Source organism: Eleutherodactylus coqui, chromosome 13, assembly GCF_035609145.1.
Source record: "Eleutherodactylus coqui strain aEleCoq1 chromosome 13, aEleCoq1.hap1, whole genome shotgun sequence".
NCBI classification, from domain to species: domain Eukaryota; kingdom Metazoa; phylum Chordata; class Amphibia; order Anura; family Eleutherodactylidae; genus Eleutherodactylus; species Eleutherodactylus coqui.
In genome coordinates, this window is record NC_089849.1 from 95550859 (window position 1) to 95574495 (window position 23637).

Consider the following 23637-nt stretch of genomic DNA (forward strand, 5'->3'; position numbering starts at 1 on the left):
CCTCCCCCCCACAGCGCACACCAAAGTGTCCCTGCGCAGCCTTCAGCTGCCCTCATGCCACACCACCCTCATGTCTATTTAGAAGTGCGTCTGCCATGAGGAGGAACCGCAGGCACACACTGCAGAGGGTTGGCACGGCTAGGCAGCGACCCTCTTTAAAAGGGGCGGGGCGATAGCCCACAATGCTGTACAGAAGCAATGAGAAATAGAATCCTGTGCCACCGCCATCAGGAGCTGCACACGTGGGCATAGCAATGGGGAACCTATGTGTCACACACTATTCATTCTGTCAAGGTGTCTGCATGCCCCAGTTAGACCGGGCTTTTTAATTCATAGACACAGGCAGGTACAACTCCCTATTGTGAAGTCCCTGTCGACCGACAGCATGGGTGGCTCCCTGGAACCCACCGGCGGTACACAAAAATATCCCATTGCATTGCCCAACACAGCTGAGGTAGTAATGTCGTGCGTAATACAGGTGGGCTTCGGCCCACACTGCATGCCCCAGTCAGACTGGGGTTCTTTACAAGTGGACACATGTAGGTTACACTCCGTGTGCACCTACAGCATGGGTGGCTCCCTGGAACCCACCGGCGGTACACAAAAATATCCCATTGCATTGCCCAACACAGCTGAGGTAGTAATGTCGTGCGTAATACAGGTGGGCTTCGGCCCACACTGCATGCCCCAGTCTGACTGGGGTTCTTTAGAAGTGGACACATGTAGGTTAAACTCCCTGTGGACCCACAGCATGGGTGGGTGCCAGGAAGCCACCGGCGGTACATAGAAATATCCCATTGCATTGCCCAACACAGCTGAGGTAGTAATGTCGTGCGTAATACAGGTGGGCTTCGGCCCACACTGCATGCCCCAGTCAGACTGGGGTTCTTTACAAGTGGACACATGTAGGTTACACTCCGTGTGCACCTACAGCATGGGTGGCTCCCTGGAACCCACCGGCGGTACACAAAAATATCCCATTGCATTGCAAAACACAGCTGAGGTAGTAATGTCGTGCGTAATACAGGTGGGCTTCGGCCCACACTGCATGCCCCAGTCTGACTGGGGTTCTTTAGAAGTGGACACAGATGCGTTTACAACTCCCTGTGGACCGACAGCATGGGTGGGTGCCAGGAAGCCACCGGCGGTACATAGAAATATCCCATTGCATTGCCCAACACAGCTGAGGTAGTGATGTCGTGCTTAATGCAGGTGGCCTAAAAATTAATTTGATTACACTGTAGGCGAGGGCCCACAAAAATTGCTGTATCAACAGTACTAATGTACATCCCAAAAATTGGCCATGGCCAGCCAAGAGGGCAGGTGAAACCCATTAATCGCTTTGGTTAATGTGGCTTAAGTGGTAACTAGGCCTGGAGGCAGCCCAGTGTAACGAAAAATTGGTTCAAGTTAAACTTTCAACGCTTTTAAGCGCATTGAAACTTTTAAAAATTGTTTAGAAAAATTATTTGAGTGAGCCTTGTGGCCCTAAGAAAAATTGCCCGTTCAGCGTGATTACGTGAGGTTTCAGGAGGAGTAGCAGGAGGAGGAGGAGGAGGAGGAGGAATATTAGACACAGATTGATGAAGCAGAAATGTCCCCGTTTTTGATGGGGATACAGAACGATGCTTCCATCCGCGGGTGCAGCCTACGTATTGCTTACGTATCGCTGCTGTCCGCTGGTGGAGAAGAGAAGTCTGGCGAAATCCAGCCTTTGTTCATCTTGATGAGTGTTAGCCTGTCGGCACTGTCGGTTGACAGGCGGGTACGCTTATCTGTGATGATTCCCCCAGCCGCACTAAACACCCTCTCCGACAAGACGCTAGCCGCAGGACAAGCAAGCACCTCCAGGGCATACAGCGCGAGTTCAGGCCATGTGTCCAGCTTCGACACCCAGTAGTTGTAGGTGGCAGAGGCGTCACGGAGGACGGTCGTGCGATCGGCTACGTACTTCCTCCCCATCCTTTTACAGTGCTCCCGCCGACTCAGCCTTGACTGGGGAGCGGTGACACAGTCTTGTTGGGGAGCCAGAAAGCTGTCAAAGGCCTTGGACAGTGTTCCCTTGCCTGTGCTGTACATGCTGCCTGATCTCTGCGCCTCCCCTGCTACCTGGCCCTCGGAACTGCGCCTTCTGCCACTAGCGCTGTCGGATGGGAATTTTACCATCAGCTTGTCCGCAAGGGTCCTGTGGTATAGCAACACTCTTGAACCCCTTTCCTCTTCGGGAATGAGAGTGGGCAGGTTCTCCTTATAGCGTGGGTCGAGCAGTGTGTACACCCAGTAATCCGTAGTGGCCAGAATGCATGTAACGCGAGGGTCACGAGAAAGGCATCCTAACATGAAGTCAGCCATGTGTGCCAGGGTACCTGTACGCAACACATGGCTGTCCTCACTCGGAAGATCACTTTCAGGATCCTCCTCCTCCTCCTCCTCTGGCCATACATGCTGAAAGGATGACAGGCAAGCAGCATGGGTACCCTCAGCAGTGGGCCAAGCTGTCTCTTCCCCCTCCTCCTCATGTTCCTCCCCCTCCTCCTCCTCAACGCGCTGAGATATAGACAGTAGGGTGCTCTGACTATCCAGCGACATACTGTCTTCCCCCGCCTCTGTTTCCGAGCGCAAAGCGTCTGCCTTTATGCTTTGCAGGGAACTTCTCAAGAGGCATAGCAGAGGAATGGTGATGCTAATGATTGCAGCATCGCCGCTCACCATCTGGGTAGACTCCTCAAAGTTTCCAAGGACCTGGCATATGTCTCCCAACCAGGCCCACTCTTCTGTAAAGAATTGAGGAGGCTGACTCCCACTACGCCGCCCATGTTGGAGTTGGTATTCCACTATAGCTCTACGCTGTTCATAGAGCCTGGCCAACATGTGGAGCGTAGAGTTCCACCGTGTGGGCACGTCGCACAGCAGTCGGTGCACTGGCAGCTTAAAGTGATGTTGCAGGGTGCGCAGGGTGGCAGCGTCCGTGTGGGACTTGCGGAAATGTGCGCAGAGCCGGCGCGCCTTTACGAGCAGGTCTGACAAGCGTGGGTAGCTTTTCAGAAAGCGCTGAACCACCAAATTAAAGACATGGGCCAGGCATGGCACGTGCGTGAGGCTGCCGAGCTGCAGAGCCGCCACCAGGTTACGGCCGTTGTCACACACGACCATGCCCGGTTGGAGGCTCAGCGGCGCAAGCCAGCGGTCGGTCTGCTGTGTCAGACCCTGCAGCAGTTCGTGGGCCGTGTGCCTCTTATCGCCTAAGCTGAGTAGTTTCAGCACGGCCTGCTGACGCTTGCCCACCGCTGTGCTGCCACACCGCGCGACACCGACCGCTGGCGACATGCTGCTGCTAACACATCTTGATTGCGAGACAGAGGAGGAGGAGGAGGAGGGTGCTTTAGTGGAGGAAGAATACACCTCCGCAGATACAACCACCGAGCTGGTGCCCGCAATTCTGGGGGTGGGTAGGACGTGAGCGGTCCCAGGCTCTGACTCTGTCCCAGCCTCCACTAAATTCACCCAATGTGCCGTCAGGGAGATGTATTGGCCCTGCCCGCCTGTGCTTGTCCACGTGTCCGTTGTTAAGTGGACCGTGGCAGTAACCGCGTTGGTGAGGGCGCGTACAATGTTGCGGGAGATGTGGTCGTGCAGGGCTGGGACGGCACATCGGGAAAAGTAGTGGCGACTGGGAACTGAGTAGCGCGGGGCCGCCGCCTCCATGATACTTTTGAAGGACTCCGTTTCCACAACCCTATACGGCAGCATCTCAAGGCTGATGAATTTTGCTATGCGAACGGTTAACGCTTAAGCGTGCGGGTGTGTGGCGGCGTACTTGCGCTTGCGCTCAAACACTTGCGCAAGCGACGGCTGGACGGTGCGCTGAAGTACACTGGTGGATGGGGCCGAGGACAGCGGAGGTGAGGGTGTGGGTGCAGGCCATGAGGCGGTAGTGCCTGTGTCCTGAGAGGGGGGTTGGATAGCAGTGTCAGGTTGGGGCACAGGGGGAGAGGCAGCGGTGCAAACCGGAGGTGATGAACGGCCTTCGTCCCACCTTGCGGGGTGCTTGGCCATCATATGTCTGCGCATGCTGGTGGTGCTGAGGCTGTTGGTGTTGGCTCCCCGGCTGAGCTTTGCGCGACAAAGGTTGCACACCACTGCTCGTCGGTCGTCAGGCGTCTCTGTGAAAAACTCCCAGACCTTAGAGCACCTCGGCCTCTGCAGGGTGGCATGGCGCGAGGGTGCGCTTTGGGAAACACTTGGTGGATTATTCGGTCTGGCCCTGCCTCTACCCCTGGACACCGCACTGCCTCTTGCAACCTGCCCTGCTGCTCCCCTGCCTCCCCCTCTGAAGACCTGTCCTGAGTAGGCGTTGCAAACCAGGTGGGGTCAGTCACCTCATCGTCCTGCTGCTCTTCCTCAGAATCCTCTGTGCGCTCCTCCCTCGCACTTACTGCCCTCACTACTACCTGACTGCAAGACAACTGTGTCTCATCGTCATCGTCCTGCTCACCCACAGAAAGTTCTTGAGACAGTTTGCGGAAGTCCCCAGCCTCATCCCCCGGACCCCGGGAACTTTGCAATGGTTGGGCATCAGTGACGATAAACTCCTCTGGTGGGAGAGGAACCACTGCTGCCCAATCTGAGCAGGGGCCCGAGAACAGTTCCTGGGAGTGTTCCCGCTCCTGAGCAGGTGTCATTGTAGTGGAGTGAGGAGGCTGGGAGGAAGGAGGAGCAGCAGACAGAGGATTCTGATTTGCAGCAGTGGACGGCGCAGAACTGCGGTTGGACGATAGGTTGCTCGAAGCACTTTCTGCCATCCAGGACAGGACCTGCTCACACTGCTCATTTTCTAATAACCGTCTCCCGCGTGGACCCATGAATTGTGCGATGACTGTTGGGACGCCAGAAACGTGCCTCTCTACTAATCGCGCCGCAGTCGGCTGCGATACACCTGGATCAGGAGTTTGGCCTGTGCCCACACCCTGACTTGGCCCTCCGCGTCCTCGGCCGCGTCCACGTCCTCTAGGCCTACCCCTACCCCTCAGCATGCTGTATTACCAGTGATTTGATTTCACAGGCAGGAAATAAATTGGCGCAAGACTGCAGGCCAAATATAATTTTTTCCCTTTTTTGAAAACGAAAGGCCCCACTGCCTCTAGTGAATGAATAATCTAAGTTTAATAACTGTGCTGTTTCCCTGCTAATGTGTCACAGAACGTGAGGGTAGCAGAGTTATTAACTGTGGCAGAGCAGGTATTTTTTTTCCCAATTAAGGAAAGCAAATGGCGAAGCCAGGAGTAAAACGTAGCTGGGTGCGTATGATTTTTAAAGGTGTCACACGCAGCCGACACGTGTCCACCGCCCTTAGGACGGACAGAGGCCGGACAAATAGAATTATTTTCCGTTTTTTGGCACCAAAAGGCAGCACTGCGTATATTCTATGAACATGAGAAGTTTAATAACTGTGCTGTTTTCCTGCTAATGTGTCACAGAACTTGAGGGTAGCAGAGTTATTATAACTCTGGCAGAGCAGGTATTTTTTTCCCAATTAAGGAAAGCAAATGGCGAAGCCAGGAGTAAAACGTAGCTGGGTGCGTCTGATTTTTAAACGTTGCACACGCAGCCGACACGTGTCCACCGCCCTTAGGACGGACAAAGGCAGGACAAATAGAATTTTTTTCAGTTTTTTTCCACCAAAAGGCAGCACTGCGTATATTCAATGAACATGAGAAGTTTAATAACTGTGCTGTGGCCCTGCTAATGTGGCACAGAACTTGAGGGTAGCAGAGTTATTATAACTCTGGCAGAGCAGGTATTTTTTTCCCAATTAAGGAAAGCAAATGGCGAAGCCAGGAGTAAAACGTAGCTGGGTGCGTCTGATTTTTAAACGTTGCACACGCAGCCGACACGTGTCCACCGCCCTTAGGACGGACAGAGGCAGGACAAATAGAATTATTTTCCGTTTTTTTGCACCAAAAGGCAGCACTGCGTATATTCAATGAACATGAGAAGTTTAATAACTGTGCTGTGGCCCTGCTAATGTGACACAGAACTTGAGGGTAGCAGAGGACGGACAGAGGCAGGTCAAATAGAATTTTTTTCACTTGTTTTACAAGCAAAAGGCCGCACTGCGTATATTCAATGAATAATAACTGTGTTGTGGCCCTGCCTACACAATTCTTTCCCTGCAGTATCAATGGAGGGTGCAATGCTCTGCAGAGGCGATTTTGAGAAGAAAAAAAATATGCAGCACAGCTAACAGCAGCCTGGACAGTACTGCACACGGTTAAATATGGCCCTAGAAAGGACCGTTGAGGTTCTTGAAGGCTACACTCACTCCTAACACTCTCCCTGCCTATGCAACACTTCTGTCCCTAATGCCGGGTGCAACGCTCTGCAGAGGCGATTTTGAGAAGAAAAAAAAATTGCCACTGCTAACAGCAGCCAACACACAGCTATCAGTGGCCCTAATAAGGACCTTTGGGGGTCTTGAAGCCTACACTAACTTCCAATTCTTTCCCTACAGCAGCTCCGGTACAAACAGCACTGTCCCTCATCTAACTCACCAGGCATCTGAGGCGAGCCGCGGGAGGGGCCGACTTTTATATTAGGCGGACACCTGATCTCGCCAGCCACTCACAGCAGGGGGGTGGTATAGGGCTGGAACAACACAGGAGGAAGTTGTAATGCCTTCCCTGTCTTTCAATTGGCCAGAAAAGCGCGCTAACGTCTCAGGGAAGGAAGTGAAAGTAACCCGAACACCGCATGGTGTTCGTTACGAATAACGAACATCCCGAACACCCTAATATCCGCACGGATATCAAGTTCGGACGAACACGTTCGCTCATCTCTAAATGTGAGTCTAAACTAAAATACTTTGAAGCATTATGCAAAGAAGCAGTTCATGAGTGGGGACCTATTAAAATACCCACAAATCAAACGTTTTTTGGCAACTCAAGCACCACTAACACTGTAACACTACCTATCTATGCAACCTTTTATTTAAGCAGAACATTCCTAAAATATAAATAAAGACCCTTTATGACATTCTTAATGGGGAAGCCGAGGAGGAGGAAATCAAATTTTAAAAAGCACATCTCCTTAATTGAAATCCGAGCATGACTTGGAGAGGTGGGCCAAAGCATTCACATGGGCTCACAGGAGCACCTCTTGCACAGCTTCACTGGAAGTACACCATGAAGTGGTAACTAGATGGTACTATCCTCCTAGCAGGTTGGCTAGATTGTTCCCGGGGTCTACTGACTCTAGAGCATGCAGGTAGATGGGATCTCTTTTCTACACATTCTGGGAGTGTCCTCCTATCCTCTCCCTTTGGGCCTCAGTAATCCATAAGGTCACCGGTATAAACATTAAACCCAACCCCCAACTCGCCATCTTATTGTTAGGAATAGAAGATATTCTTTCCCAGTGCAGGAAAATTATTTCACATATTCTACTCATAATAAAGTTAATAATAGCCAGAGAATGGAGGTCCCTTATACTGGACTCGATCCAAAATATTATCAACACGACTGCAGAACATTGCTCATAATAAAAACTATTTGCTTTACGACAGGACAGAATGCAATATTGGAAGGAAACATGGCAACCTTGGTTAAATTGTATAAAGAAGGGGTTAGTCTAAAAATCAGAGTTTAGATCCATTTCTTTGTAGGGAAAACTGAAGTGAATGGAACAATGGGTTGGAAGGGACTACTTCCTTCCTCTTGTAAGATGATACATAGAGATGAGCGAGCACCAAAATGCTCGGGTGCTTGTTACTCGAGACGAAATTCTCGCGATGCTCGAGGGTTCGTTTCGAGTAACGAACCCCATTGAAGTCAATGGGCGACTCGAGCATTTTTGTATATCGCCGATGCTCGCTAAGGTTTTCATTTGTGAAAATCTGGGCAATTCAAGAAAGTGATGGGAACGACATAGCAACGGATAGGGCAGGCGAGGGGCTACATGTTGGGCTGCATCTCAAGTTCCCAGGTCCCATTATTAAGCCACAATAGCGGCAAGAGTGGGCCCCCCCCTCCCAACAATGACGCATGACGCAGTGTCCACAGCGCACACCAAAGTGTCCCTGCGCAGCCTTCAGCTGCCCTCATGCCACGCCACCCTCATGTCTATTTATAAGTGCGTCTGCCATGAGGAGGAACCGCAGGCACACACTGCAGAGGGTTGGCACGGCCAGGCAGCGACCCTCTTTAAAAGGGGCAGGGCGATAGCCCATAATGCTGTACAGAAGCAATGAGAAATCCAATCCTGTGCCACCTCCATCAGGAGCTGCAAACGTGGGCATAGCAATGGGGAACCCATGTGCCACACACTATTCATTCTGTCAAGGTATCTGCATGCCCCAGTCAGACCGGGTTTTTTTATAAATAGTCACAGGCAGGTACAACTCCGCAATGGGAATTCCGTGTGCACCCACAGCATGGGTGGCTCCCTGGAACCCACCGGCTGTACATAAATGTATCCCATTGCAGTGCCCAGCACAGCTGAGGTAACGTCCGATTAAATGCAGGTGGTCTTCGGCCCACACTGCATGCCCCAGTCTGACCGGGGTTTTTTAATACATAGACACTGGCAGGTACAAATCCCTAATGTGAAGTCCCTGTGGACACACAGCATGGGTGGCTCCCTGGAACCCACCAGCGGTACATAAATATATCCCATTGCATTGCCCATCACAGCTGAGGCAACATCAGGTTTAATGCAGGTGGGCTTCGGCCCACACTGCATGCCCCAGTCAGACTGCGGTTCTTTAGAAGTGGACACATGGAGTTACAACTCCGTGTGGACCTACAGCATGGGTGGCTCCCTGGAACCCACCGGCGGTACATAAATATATCCCATTGCAGTGCCCATCACAGCTGAGGTAACGTCAGCTTTAATGCAGGTGGGCTAAAAATTACTAGGATTACAATGTAGGCGAGGGCCCCAAAAAATTGGTGTACCAACAGTACAAATGTACTTCAGAAAAATTGTCCATGCCCAACCAAGAGGGCAGGTGAATCCCATTAATCGCTTTGGTTAATGTGGCTTAATTTGTAACTAGGCCTGTAGGCAGCCCAGTTAAAATAAAAATTGGTTCAGGTGCAAGTTTCAACGCTTTATTGACTTGAGAATTGAAACGCTGCGCCGGCGCACCTTTCCGAGCAGGTCTGACTAGCGTGGGTAGCTTTTCAGAAAGCGCTGAACCACCAAATTAAAGACGTGGGGCAGGCATGGCACGTGCGTGAGGCTGCCGAGCTGCAGAGCCGCCACCAGGTTACGGCCATTGTCACACACGACCATGCCCGGTTGGAGGCTCAGCGGCGAAAGCCAGCGGTCAGTCTGCTCTGTCAGACCCTGCAGCAGTTCGTGGGCCGTGTGCCTCTTATCTCCTAGGCTGAGTAGTTTCAGCACGGCCTGCTGACGCTTGGCCACCGCTGTGCTGCCACGCCGCGCGACACCGACTGCTGGCAACGTGCTGCTGCTGACACATTTTGATTGCGAGACAGTGGTTGCGTAGGAGGAGGAGGAGGAGGAGGGTGGTTTAGTGGAGGAAGCATACACTGCCGCAGATACCAGCACCGAGCTGGGGCCCGCAATTCTGGGGGTGGGTAGGACGTAAGCGGTCCCAGGCTCTGACTCTGTCCCAGCCTCCACTAAATTCACCCAATGTGCCGTCAGGGAGATATAGTGGCCCTGCCCGCCTGTGCTTGTCCACGTGTCCGTTGTTAAGTGGACCTTGGCAGTAACCGCGTTGGTGAGGGCGCTTACAATGTTGCGGGAGACGTGGTCGTGCAGGGCTGGGATGGCACATCGGGAAAAGTAGTGGCGACTGGGAGCCGAGTAGCGCCGGGCCGCCGCCGCCATCATGTTTTTAAAAAGCCTCCGTTTCCACAAGCCTATACGGCAGCATCTCCAGGGTGATCAATTTGGCTATGTGCACGTTTAACACTTGAGCGTGCGGGTGCGTGGTTGCGTACTTGCGCTTGCGCTCAAACACTTGCGCTAGCGACGGCTGGACGGTGCGCTGAGAGACATTGCTGGATGGGGCCAAGGACAGCGGAGGTGAGGGTGTGGGTGCAGGCCGGGAGACGGTAGTGCCTGTGTCCTGAGAGGGGGGTTGGATCTCAGTGGCAGGTTGGGGCACAGGGGGAGAGGCAGTGGTGCAAACCGCAGGCGGTGAACGGCCTTCGTCCCACCTTGTGGGGTGCTTGGCCATCATATGTCTGCGCATGCTGGTGGTGGTGAGGCTGGTGGTGGTGGCTCCACGGCTGATCTTGGCGCGACAAACCTTGCACACCACAGTTCGTTGGTCGTCTGCACTCTCAGTGAAAAACTGCCACACCTTTGAGCACCTCGGCCTCTGCAGAGTGGCATGGCGCGAGGGGGAACTTTGGGAAACAGTTGGTGGATTATTTGGTCTGGCCCTGCCTCTACCCCTGGCCACCGCACTGCCTCTTCCAACCTGCCCTGCTGCTGCACTTGCCTCCCCCTCTGAAGACCTGTCCTCAGTAGGCTTAGCAAACCAGGTGGGGTCAGTCACCTCATCGTCCTGCTGCTCTTCCTCCGAATCCTCTGTGCACTCCTCCCTCGGACTTACTGCAATTACTACTACCTGAGTGATAGACAACTATGTCTCATCGTCGTCGTCCTCCTCACCCACTGAAAGCTCTTGAGACAGTCGCCAGAGGTCCCCAGCCTCATACCCCGGACCCCGGGAACTTTCCAAAGGTTGGGCATCGGTCACGACAAACTCCTCTGGTGGGAGAGGAAGCATTGCTGCCCATTCTGGGCAGGGGCCCAAGAACAGTTCCTGGGAGTCTGCCTGCTCCTCAGAATGTGTCATTGTAATGGAGTGAGGAGGCTGGGAGGAAGGAGGAGCAGCAGCCAGAGGATTCAGAGTTGCAGCAGTGCACAACGCAGAACTCTGGGTGGTCGATAGATTGCTGGATGCACTTTCTGCCATCCACGACAGGACCTGCTCACACTGCTCATTTTCTAATAAAGGTCTACCGCGTGGACCATTAATTGTGAAATTAATCTGGGGACGCCAGAAACGTGCCTCTCTCCTAATCCCACAGCAGTCGGCTGCGATTCACCTGGATCAGGAGCTCGGCCTGTGTCCACACCCTGACTTGGGCCTCCGCATCCTCGCCCACGTCCACGTCCTCTAGGCCTACCCCTACCCCTCAGCAAGGTGTATTACCAGTAGTGCAGAAACAGAACGCTGTAATTAAATGTGCCGCTTATTGGCCTGTGGTTGGAGGCTGACTTCGCTTACGGAACACACAGCAGAGCCAGGAAAGAATTTTGCGCAAGCCTGTAGTGAGACGTAGGTGTGTATGACTGAGCTAGTGGAAATCACAGCGCAGAAGCAGTCAAGTGTCCAAAGGCCACTAGTAGGCCTTAAGTATTTTGCTTCTATTTTTTAAAGGCTGAGCTGAGACAGCAGACAGATACTGTAGGCAGCGTATATATGTATACTTTTTCCCTCTGGACGGGATGACAGAGGTGATGTAACGGGCAACGCAGAGCCAGGAAACAATTTTGTGCAAGCCTGCTGTAACACTTAGCTGCGTAATAATTAGGACTACTACCCCCAGCAGAGACGCAGTACACTGAAGACGGTCACAGGCAGCCCAAAGATAGTATTTTTCCCAAATTTGTCTGAAAAAGCCCACTGCCTATATAGACAGTATATCTCTTTCACCTTTCCCACTGTCCCTGCCTCACCAGTACTGGCCCTATACTATGTAAAATTACTGCAGACTGTTTCCCTCTGGACGGGATGACGGCGGTGATGTAACGGGCAACGCAGAGCCAGGAAAGAATTTTGCGCAAGCCTGCTGTAACACTTAGCTGCGTAATAATTAGGACTACTACCCCCAGCAGAGACGCAGTACACTCAAGACGATCACAGGCAGCCCAAAGATAGTATTTTTCCCAAATTTGTTTGAAAAACCCCACTGCCTATATAGACAGTATATCTCTTTCCCTGCCTCACCAGTACTAGCCCTATAATATGTACAATGACTGCAGACTGAGGATGCAATGCTCTGCACGCCCGATATACAAAAAAAAAAAAAAGTGCAACACTGCTAAAAGCAGCCTCAACAGTACTGCACACGGTCAGATGTGGCCCTAAGAAGGACCGTTGGGGTTCTTGAAGCCTAATATTACACCTAACACTCTCCCTATAGCAGCTCCGGCACCAGCAGCACTGTCCCTGATCTATGTCAGAATGCATCTGTGGCGAGCCGCGGGAGGGGCCGATTTTTATACTCGGGTGACACCTGATCTCGCCAGCCACTCACTGCAGGGGGTGGTATAGGGCTTGAACGTCGCAGGGGGAAGTTGTAATGCCTTCCCTGTCTTTCTATTGGCCAGAAAAGCGCGCTAACGTCTCAGAGATGAAAGTGAAAGTAACCCGAACATCGCGTGGTACTCGTTACGAGTAACGAGCATCTCGAACACGTTAATACTGGAACGAGTATCAAGCTCGGACGAGTACGTTCGCTCATCTCTAATGATACAGTTTGGTAAATGTATTCCAAAGTGCACTCCCCTTCCTTTTCCAACCTACCTTTCCCACATCTTTCTCTTCCCAGGTTTATGTTACAAATGTCTAAAAAAAAGAAATATCTACAGTCTAACCTCACGTCCTCATCGTAGGAGACGGGCAACAGTCAAGTAGGGGACTGCCTGACAGGGCGAAGTAGGGTAGCCGCTATGGTAGCCGTGAAGGCCTGTCAGGAACCTCGAATACGGCTGGCTAACGAGGCTCTGATGAAGGCCGGTAGTAGCAGTACCTTCCTTGCTGAAGGCAGATGCACCTGCTAGTTGAGGCAAACGGCAACAGCAAGCAACAGAGAGGGGCCTAGTACCAATACACTTGTGAAATGGACCTCTTTACTTCCCGTCGCCTCCTGTCCCAAAGCGTCGAAGTATCCAGGGAGTCCTGATCAAAAAACAATAGCTGTCATTCTAGATTGGCGATACGGACCCTCGTTGTCCAAGCAAGATAACTAACTAACTATACTACTTGGATATAGACATTAGGTAACCTGTGGGGCTGTTGAGCCGTGTCTCGGAGTTACGTAGACCTCAAACGTTGATCCAGGGATTATTCTGATTGCCATTATGGAGTCAGGAAGGAAATTGGCTTCTGCCTTGATGCTTTTTTTTTGCCTTCATCTGGATCAACAAGGGGGAGGGGTTGGGAAGAAACAGGATGAACTGGATGGACATTGTCTTCATTCAGCCTACTATGTTACCTGACTATTTACTACTCTGCATTCCAATATGTTGTAAAGCTTGAATGTTCAGCAAAAATGATTGAAACAAAAAAAAAAAAAAATAACTGAATAAAAAAATAGACCAAATACTCTCGTTCTTCTGCATTGTTGCCAAACTAATTGTTCCTCTTTTATTGCTCTAAATGAGGTCTGCGAACAAGGCTTCCAGAGACTTCACTATAGATTTATTGATCCTACCTGGAGAGATTGTAAGCACGTACAACACTCGCAGTAACCAGGTCACATTTATCAGAGCTAAAGTAATCGGCTTAAAGTCGGTCTTATCTCCAATGAAAATGTATTTATCAGGCGAATTACATCTGATTTTTCACAGTTTTTCACTTGTTCTATTTAGCACTATGACTCTCATGTTTTTGTAGACCATGAAGAGTCTAAGCCAGGGGTGCACAACCTGCGGTCTCAGGGCTACATGTGGCCACCATGACTTTCTCTGCAGTCTCCAACTATCTGTTTACAAGAAGGCTTGTCTGTGTCTAGCGGACGCTCAGGAATTTTCTATGCTAGAGAGGGGCATAGTGTGAGAGTCTCCTGACCCCTGTGTGGTGCACCAGAAAAGAGTATATGAGGTGGTCATGTATGAGCGGGACTATTCTCATTGTAGTTTATGGGGGTATCGAAGTGTGCTGCTATTTCAGCAGCTCCAGTAAACTACAATGGAGAGAGTAACATGCATCCATGGTCTCTTCTTTTCTGCGAATGCAAATAGGGGGGGGGGGGGTAATTGATCCCCATTCTCCCAATAGTTGGTAGCCATTTCAGGGGAACAGGCACCTAACTGACTAACTTGGTGATATGCAAATAAAGATTATTATTATTTATGGCATATACTTGCAATATACCATAAATTAATCAGATGATAATATCCCTTCAAGTTTTATTGTAGCCCTTATGGCTATTACCCAATATGGCTATTATACCAAAAAAGCTGGCGGATCCTTGGTCTAAACTCAGTGACCTTTGCCAAAATCGCTGTCTGACTTGTCCATATGATTTATAGGAAAAAAAGACTTTAAAGTAGAATTCCCTTTAACAGTTGAAATATGAAGCTGTTTCATTAATTATCTTGATATTTGCAACAAACATTTTATTATTTTTTTATTTTTTCCACTTCTCTTCCACATTTGGCTAATTACTTTTGTATTTCTCTGCACAAATAAAGCCCCCTTCTGTTTCATTAATTGTAATTGGAAATTGCTGGAGAAGAGAGATGGGGAAACGAGACATCTCTTGGCAGGAGGTTCCGCTTGTTCCCTGGGCTCTTCATATCTATTGTCCGTCCTTTACGAAAATGCTTTTGCGGCTGAACTCATAGACGTGTATTTATTTACAATTGAGCTAATGAGCAACCAAAGACGGGCTAGAGCAGGTGGATGAAGCAAGAGCCTCCGGCGTTGGAACCTTCCATATATTGTAATAGTTCTATGGAGTAGGCATAAACACAAAATGAAAATTAAAGGAGGCTCATCTAACCTATTTCCTATATATTGGGGCATTAGCCAAGCCTCATGCTTCCCCCGGGATTTTCTGTAGCAACAAATTAAACATTAATGTTCTCATCTACAGATCCTGTGCAAATACTGTAAGCTTTATGCACTGATCCTGACTTAAAGGGCTATTCCCATCGTATACATTTATGGCAAGAGTTTAGCAAAAAAAAAAATAGTGCTGGTGGAAAATGCAACAAACCATAACCTTCTGGTGATTTCCTGAGATGAATGCTTTAGAGAGTTGGATGGACATAAGACCTGCAAGTTAGGGGCCAAGTTTTGGAAATAAGTCCTAAATCTGAAACTCCACCTATTGAGATTTTCCGCATGCTGGATAGCTCCCTCTGATTCCTAGTCCTGTGTTTCTTGTCCTTGTCTCCTGTTCCTTGTTCCTGGTTCCGCTATTCAAATGAATGTTTGCTAGCCATGTCATTAGACCAAGCTAAAAAAGCATCTGTTATCATATCTGTAAAGCAGAAACATTAAAGCTTGGCTCTACACAAGGATTATAGATGTTTGAATCTGTGCTTTCTATGAAATGCCTACCAGCTCCAACAAATACTAAAGGATTCCTGTGAAATCCTGGGCATTCAAAGTACTACCATCCACACCCTATGGATACTGACAGGTGCCTGATGCTGAAAAGGATAGACAGAAGACTGCCTTCATCCCACAAGTGAGGTTGTTCAAGGTGCCATGTGTACCCTTTAGCCTCACCAACACTCCAGCAACTTTTTTGAGGTTTAGGAAGCTAGACCCGGGGGAGCTGAACATCAAGTGTTTCCTGATCTAGCTAGATGACATTTTAATCTTCTTAGCTACCTTTCCCAAACATCTAGAGAGATTGGACTTGATGTTGACCCAGTTTGAAGAGCATTGGTCGAAACTGAAGCCCAGCAAAAATCACCTGTTTAAAGAAAGCATGGAGTACATAGAGTCCTTGGTGACCGTAGAGTGGGTCCATCTTTTTTTGGACTGGCTGGCATCACTCCACAAAAGATATTGGTAAGCTGAGAGTATCCCTGTATGCTTTCCAAAAAGGGGTCATCCTCAGAGCAATGAAGAGAAAGGCCCATAGCTTGGGGAGCTGAGGCAGATTAGGCTTTCTGAGAGTTGAAGAAACTGTTACTTTGTGTCCCTAGTTTGTACTACACTGTACCAATGGAAACTTGAAAGGAGTTTTGACTCAGGGTTAAGATGGCTAAGAGAGAGTGATTGCCTATAGTAGCCAAACACTGAAGAATGAAGAAAAGAGCAATAAGAACTACCATTACCTCAAGCTGGAGCTGTTGGACTTTAACTGAGAAGTTTGCTGAAATCTTGTTGGGGGGCAGAGTTTGTACTGTGGACTGACAAAATCTAGACACTATTAAGCTGAGTGAAAACCAATGGAAGGAGCCAGTAGGCCCACTGATGAAGAGTTAGACGCGTTAGAGGCTCCAAACATAATGCTGATAGATGAGAGGTTATATTAAAGTTGTGCTTTTAAAGGAGTGGTTGTGTGCATGCACTAGAAAAAGGGGCACTTTGAACCCACAAAAATATTTGGTTAGTTGCAAAAGACTTATTACAATTCTCCAGTTCAGAGATTGACAATTGAGTTGTGCAGGAGCTGCTGAAGTTGTAAATTAGTCAAGGCAGGAAAATAGGAAGCCTTAAGCAACATCCAGAACTTGTATACAGTTTATATATAGTTGGTTCTGATGGATTACCTGACAGTAGAAGAGTCCCTACAATGCCACAAGTAATTACTAGTTATTGTGGACCACTTTACTAAGCTTACAGTGGCTGTCTCCATATGAAACCAAAATGTCAGCAACACAGGCCTTGTGGAAGAATTTTATCTTGTCTTATGGGTAACCAGGCAAGTTGAACTCTGACTAATGTGACAAGACGTCCTGATTTAGGTAGGATAGTCCTGCTTTGGGACCTTGTGTCCTGCTTTTGGGATGTCGGATCCCCATTATAGTGATTACCAGCCAGGGTGCTGCAGTGCCGCGGCCAGATGCACACACTTCCAGCAGTGTGTGCATCCGGGATCTTTGTCCGCATCTCCCCTCACCTTTCCTCTTTGGTTCTGCAAGAGGGGAGGAGAAGGGAGGAGGCACTGCTGCGGGCACACACACTTCTGCCCGCCAGCAAAACTGAAGACCAGGAAGAAGTCAGTATGTGGGTCTTAGGGGGAGCGCTAATACTATGAGACTTCTGTGGAGGGTCACTATTATTGTTGGGGCTTCTGTCGGGTGTCATTACTATTGCTGGGGCTACTGTGGGGTGTCACTATTATTGCTGGGGCTACAGTGCGGTGTCACTATTACTGCTGGGGGTACTCTGGGGGTCACTATTATTGTTGGGGCTACTGTGGGGGGTTACTATTATTTCTGGGCTGGTATAGGGGAGCACTAATACTACTGGGGCCACTGTGGAGGTCACTACTATTGCTGGAGCTAATGTGGAGTGTCACTATTATTGCTGGGGCTTCAGTGTGGTGTCACTATTACTGCTGGGGCTACTGTGGGGGGGTCACTATTATTGCTGGGGCTACTGTGGGGGGTCACTATTATTGCTATGGCTACAGTGTGGTGTCACTATTACTGCTGGGGCTACTGTGTGTGTGTGTGGGGGGGGGGTAACTATTATTGCTAAAGCTACTGTGGGGGGTCACTATTACTGCTGGGGATACTGTGGGGGGGGGTCACTATTAATGCTGGGGCTACTGTGGGTGGTCATTATTATTTCTATGGCTACTGTGGGGGATCACTATTACTGCTGTGGCTACTGTGGGGGTCACTATTATGTCTGGGGCTGGTATATGGGGGGAGTAAATTCTACTGGGGCTACTGTGGGGGTCACTTATTGCTGGGGCTGGTGTAGGGGACACTATTACTAGTGAGGCCACTCTGCACGTGGCAGCAAACCTCAAGCTAACTTACGGGTATGTTTACAAATGGTGGAAATGCTGCAAAATGTCCACAACATAGATTTCCACAGCAAATTCCACATCAAAAAACTGTAAAATCATATGTCGTGATAAGCCTCACCCCTGACCACAACCCTATGTCCCACTCTGACCCTGGGAAAATGTAGTCACCTTAACTCTGACCAAAGGGTCTGATTTGGAGGTTGGGTAAATGATGAGCTATGCTGTCTATTATGTTAGGAAAACATACATTATAGCTCTGGAAAACCTTGGAAGTTCAGAAGAAGAGATGGCCAGACTACATTGCTGAAGTGGTGTGGGTGTACAGTAACACGGTGTATTCATCCTCAGGATACTCTCTATTCATGCTACTGTGCAGAAGAAATGTATGCTGTCCTCCCAACTTGATGATGGCAGCCTGCTATGAGAGTGAACAATGGAAATCAGAACCCTGGATGGAGGCTACCAAAGAAAAGTACAAGAAATGTATGATGTGGTGGTCCAGTGAGTAAGCCCCCATACTCTTATATTCCATAGAAATGTTAAAGAATTGCCCCTGCAGATTGGAGACCAAGGCAATGCTGGTGGAATCCCACCTCCTATAAAGTTGTGCATCAGTCCAAGATTTATATGTCAGTCTTTGAGATGAAACCTAAAGGCCCCAGAGGATCTGTGCGGACTATACATTGAAATATGTTGATATCTTGCACATTCCTGAGTTGAACACCAGAATTTACTACAGCTATCCCTCCTACAGTAGATTTAACAACTATGGGCACTATCACAGGAAAGACCAGAGCCATAAGAGAGGAAGGAAAAGTTTCCTGCACCATCTGGATGATAGGAGGAGTATTATCATGAAAAAAAGACTATTCCCAAGAAAAGCACTCACAATGGTGGAGTTTTAGCATGATGGCCTCCAGCTTTGAGGACTATGTGATATATGCCAGGCTACCAAAGAGCAACCGATAATCCAGGTGAAGAATGGGTAGCACTTCGAGATGCTGCTTCAGCATTTAAATGGGGCTCATTTGTATCCCTTAACAGTAGGCTCCAGAGTACTGGTCCGGATGGCCAGGGAATAACATTTGGCCTGGAGAGGAAGGGGAAGTGCAAAGTACTGATAATCAATAGACATGTGAGAGAAGATGCCATCAGCAGGACCATAAGAGCCAGGTTACCTTAGCAGCAAGAGTGCAGAAGTAGAATCATGGGAGAAAATTATAAAGCCTCATTGTTGAAGTACAGACTATTAGGATATACCAGAGTCGCTGGTCGCAAATGGATAATGCCTGATCTTAGGGACAGACCATCAACAATAGGACCTTTGGGAGAGACAGGCAAGTAATCTCCTCCCAGAAGACATCTCCAGAAAAGGGAACTTGGTGTATGCAATATCTATATATTTGTCCACTCTCAGACACTTTATGGAGCAGCCCTCTCCATTCTGTTCTGTCTTGTATACCGTTTTCTTCACTGTCCAACTTTCACAGCCGTAAATTGTGATTGGGAAAATGATTACGTTGACTATTCAGCATTTTGTTGCAATGTTTATGTCTTTGTTTTCCAGATCTTATCTATACTTAGCCTTGCGCTGTGACCTAGCGTGATTCATCGTTTTATGTCAAGTCCTAAATCTTCATTGCAGTCAATTTTCGATCTGCAGAAGATGAAGTTTTGAACTGTTTCGATTTGTTCATTGTTGATTTTGATTTTTCCTGTCCCGTTACCGGCTTTTGTCATGATCTTAGTTTTCTTCATATTCAAGAATAGGCCTCTTTTCTCACTTTCTTCTTTAAATTTTCGTATCAGTTGTTCAAGATCTTCCTGACTTTCTGCCAGCAAGGTTGTATCATCCGCATATCTGAGATTGTTGCTGTTTCTTCCACCAATCTTGACTCTGATCTAAATTGAATTGCCTCAAGATTGCCTCTGCATACAGGCTGAACAATGAAGCCTTGTTATATGCCTTTCTTATTGGAGGTCCTCACCATAGCCTCTTGGTTCGCATGTAACAGCTCTATGAGTTGCACCAGATGCTACGGAACTCCCATTTGTCTTAGCCATAGCCACAGATTGTCATGTTCAATGCAATTGAAGGCTTTGCTATAATTGATAAAGCATATGTACACCTCCTTCTGGTATTTCCGGACCTTTTCCATGATCCATTGCAGATTTGCAATTTGGTCTCTTGTTTCTCTTCCTTCGCGAAAATCACCTTGTGCATCAGGGAGTTCCCATTCCACTATCGCTGTCATGCATTTTTGTATAATCATCAGTAGGATTTTGCTTGCATGCGATAGATATTAGCTCTATTGTGGGGTAGTTTGAGCATTCGTTCGGGTCGCCCAATCTTTTGGGCATGATTTTGGACACAGAGTGCGGTTAGCTTCTGGACTGGCAGGGGCTTGAGCAACTCAGCAGGTATTAAAGCGATTCCAGGGGCTTTCCAATTTGGTAGCTGATTCAGTGCCCACTCAACGTCATCCTCCTGGATATCAGGTTCTAACGTGTTAGCTCTTCTGTTTGCGTTTAATGGTTTCCGCGATCGTTTGTGTACAGTTCTTCTGTATTTTCCCGCCATCTATGCTTGATTTGTTCAGGATCATGTAATTTCTTGCAAATTTGAACAAAAATTTTGGTTTTATTGCATGATGTAAAAGGAACATAAGACTTTTTAACATAAGTGAAGAACTCTCTGGTGTGTCCTTTTTTGTTTGCTTCTTAAAATCTCATGCAGCATGCATTCCCAAACCAATCATTGTCTTTCCTCACTTGGCGCTGAAACTGGGCATTTAGCCACTGGAAGTCGTCCCTGTTTCCAATAGCATTTGTTTCTCGGCGCTCGTCAGTAATTTGGATGGTGTCTGCTGATAGCCAGGTTGCTTTTTTTGTTGTGTTTTTGAATGGTATATTTTTGTTTGCCGTTTCGATTGTAATGCTTTTATTCTCCTCCCATAGTCCGCCTGGCTCTTTTTTTCAAAGGTATAAAGCAATTCAAAACAATTGTTTACTTCTACTTCATAAGCGAGAGGCGCTGAGTCAGTGTTGAACTTCTATGTTGTCGCTGTTTTTGTGCAATTGCAGAAATGTAGTTTGATTTTGGCAACAAACAGTCAGTAGTCAGAACTCTGATCTGCACCTAGGAACGTTTTTGCTGCTAGAACTGAACATTTCCACTATTGGGGTCATAAGATGTAATTGATTTAATTGCGGTGAACTCCGTTAAGAGGCGTCCAGGTATACAAGGGACATGTTTCTTAGCAAAATTGGAAAAGTCGGTCACATTATTTTGTTCACCTAAGCTGAATTTTCCTACTATTGGTGTTTCTTTTTCTGTGCCAATTTTTAAATTGAAATCACCAATAATATAAACAATGTCATTTTTTTGGGATTTGCTGCAAGGTTTCTTGCCTAAAGTTTTTTGATATATTCACCCGTTCCGTCAGTGGTAGAGGAATGCATTTGTATTATGGATATGGCGGGAGATTTTCCGTTGATGCGAATGATCATGAGTCTATCGCTCATGGCATGGAAACTATGGGCAGCTTTACTAATCTTTTTGTTTGTGATGAAGGCGATACCATTCCTTTAGATGTTTCCATTGCCTCAGTAGTAAAATGTAAAATCGTCAATGGTAAAGTACCCGTTCCCTGTCCAGTGAAGTTCACCGACCCCCTGAAGGTTTATGTTTAATCGTTGCATTTCGTTCTTTAGAATGTCTAATTTGACGCTGTTTATTCCATGTTTTTTTCATGTTCCAATTTTATGCATTTTAGTAAAGCGTGAGTGATCTCTTTAACCACAGGCAACATCAACAACCTGGCATCAGGATTGGTTTCCCTCGTCCATGTCACAAATTCCTGAGTTACTAGAAACTCGCCATTGCTCTTCCCCGGTAATATTGTCGGTGCTTTCCAGCCCAAGGGGCCTACCTTCCAGCACCATATCTTCAAACTTCTTTTTGAGCGAATCTATGAAGTGTTTTGGTATTATATAATGGAGTAGGTCACCATGTCTTTCTCCTCCCCATTATTCCAGTTTTGAGACTGGCGCATGTCTGTGTTACTAACTAAGTTGGTCAAGGGGGTATCATCTCTCCTTAAGGAGAGCACCCAAAAGTGTGTAGAAACATCTAGGGGGTGAGTTGGTTAGGGATGGCATCATCTCTCCCCAAGGAGAGCACCCAAAAGGGGTGTGAGAAGACACCTGAGAGGTGAGTGAGGAGACGTTTAAGGCCATACATGCTCCTCTGGGTAATTTATGCAAATAAGGAAGATGGAACAATACCTCTGCAGTGCCACCTGTTGGATGGCAGCGTTCCTTCAAATCAATGTACGACTTTTTAACAAGTCTGTAAAACAATGATTGGGAATAGGAAACTAAGCCAGAAATCCATACACAGACAGCTGTTTCTGGGTGTTTGCCCCTCATCAGTGTGCAGTAGGTTTCTGGATTGGCTGGTGAGAAGCCTGTGACGTGAGTCAAGAGGGGTTTCGTCTCTGCTTAAGGAGAGCACCCAAAAAATGTATGGAGACGCCTAGGGGTGGGTGGATCAGGGGATGACATTGTCTCTCCCCTAGGAGAGCACCCAGAAGGGGTGTGAGAAGACATCTGAGAGGTGAGTGAGGAGACTTATCATTGTTTTACAGACTTGTTAAAAAGTCGTACATTGATTTGAAGGAATGCTGCTATCCATTAGGTGGCGCTGCAGATGCATTATAAGATCTTCCATATTTGCACTGATTTAGTTGATAACACAACCATTCAGCTGGGCTGGTGTATACAATAGATAAGAGATAAATGATTGCTGTGTAAAGTCAAAGAGACTGACCCAGTGTTATATTTGCATGTATAAAGTGCCTTCAGAAACTGTTACAATTGCCAAAGTTTGAGTTATATGCATAAATGTCTCCAGTAAAGTGAGAGTAACTGCAGTCTCCAGTGTCTGCTGTCATTCACCTGCACCTTCCTCACATGCCATGTTCTAATACATATGAACGCCATGCTATTATGTCTAATGTTATACGTGACTCTCGCTGCTGCAAATGTTTGTGTTTCTATTGTCTATCTATAGTTAAGGCTTTTTCCGTCTCTACATCCCAAGTGCAATTCTGTCTCTGTCTCCGGTCACCATCCCAGCAGATTAGATATGAAAACACAATGTTGTCATTGCCACCCTGTTCTGACCTGAAGTAGTGAACAATTCAGTAACTCGCGAAGAAAATACCAGGTATTACGCTGCTCTGATTTCTGCAGGAATTACAGGGTTTAAATCCCATCCGGACTTTAGCTCGCAGGAGGCACAATTCCTGTAATCCTTTGTCAAAGACTTTTCAAAACATGAGAAAAAGCCACAAAGACGTCACAAAGGACCTTGAGACCAAAAAAGTAACTTTATCAAGGCTTAAAGGGCCAGACTACTCTTATATTAAGCTTATCCACTGTATAAACAAAGCTCTGCAATTGTAGTGACTCAGAAGAACACTACAAAACACTGTTGTAACATAAGGGTTAGTGCAGACAGGCACCTCATACCCTTAGTGGGGTTATTTCTAGTCCCTATTAGTCTACATTTACATGAGTGTGAATCTCATGAGATGCACACAACTCACGCGAATATGAGCTTCATTTTTTTGAATGCGGTTATACACACGAGTGATGTTTTCCCTCATTAATCAGAGGTCCCGCTTTCCCCAGGGTTCCTATGCAGGACAGCCTTTTGTCCCACTTTCAGGACGTCTGGTCACCATGAAGGTGATTACCAGCGGGGGGCCACGACTCCCCGGCTAGTAAGGCAAGGATGGGGTAAGTATATCAGTCTCAGGGGTCACTATTACTACTGGGGCTAATGTAGGGGACACTATTAGTGAGGTGAGAAGCAGTCATAATTAGAGAGAGGGGAGCATTAGAGGAGATGGAGTGA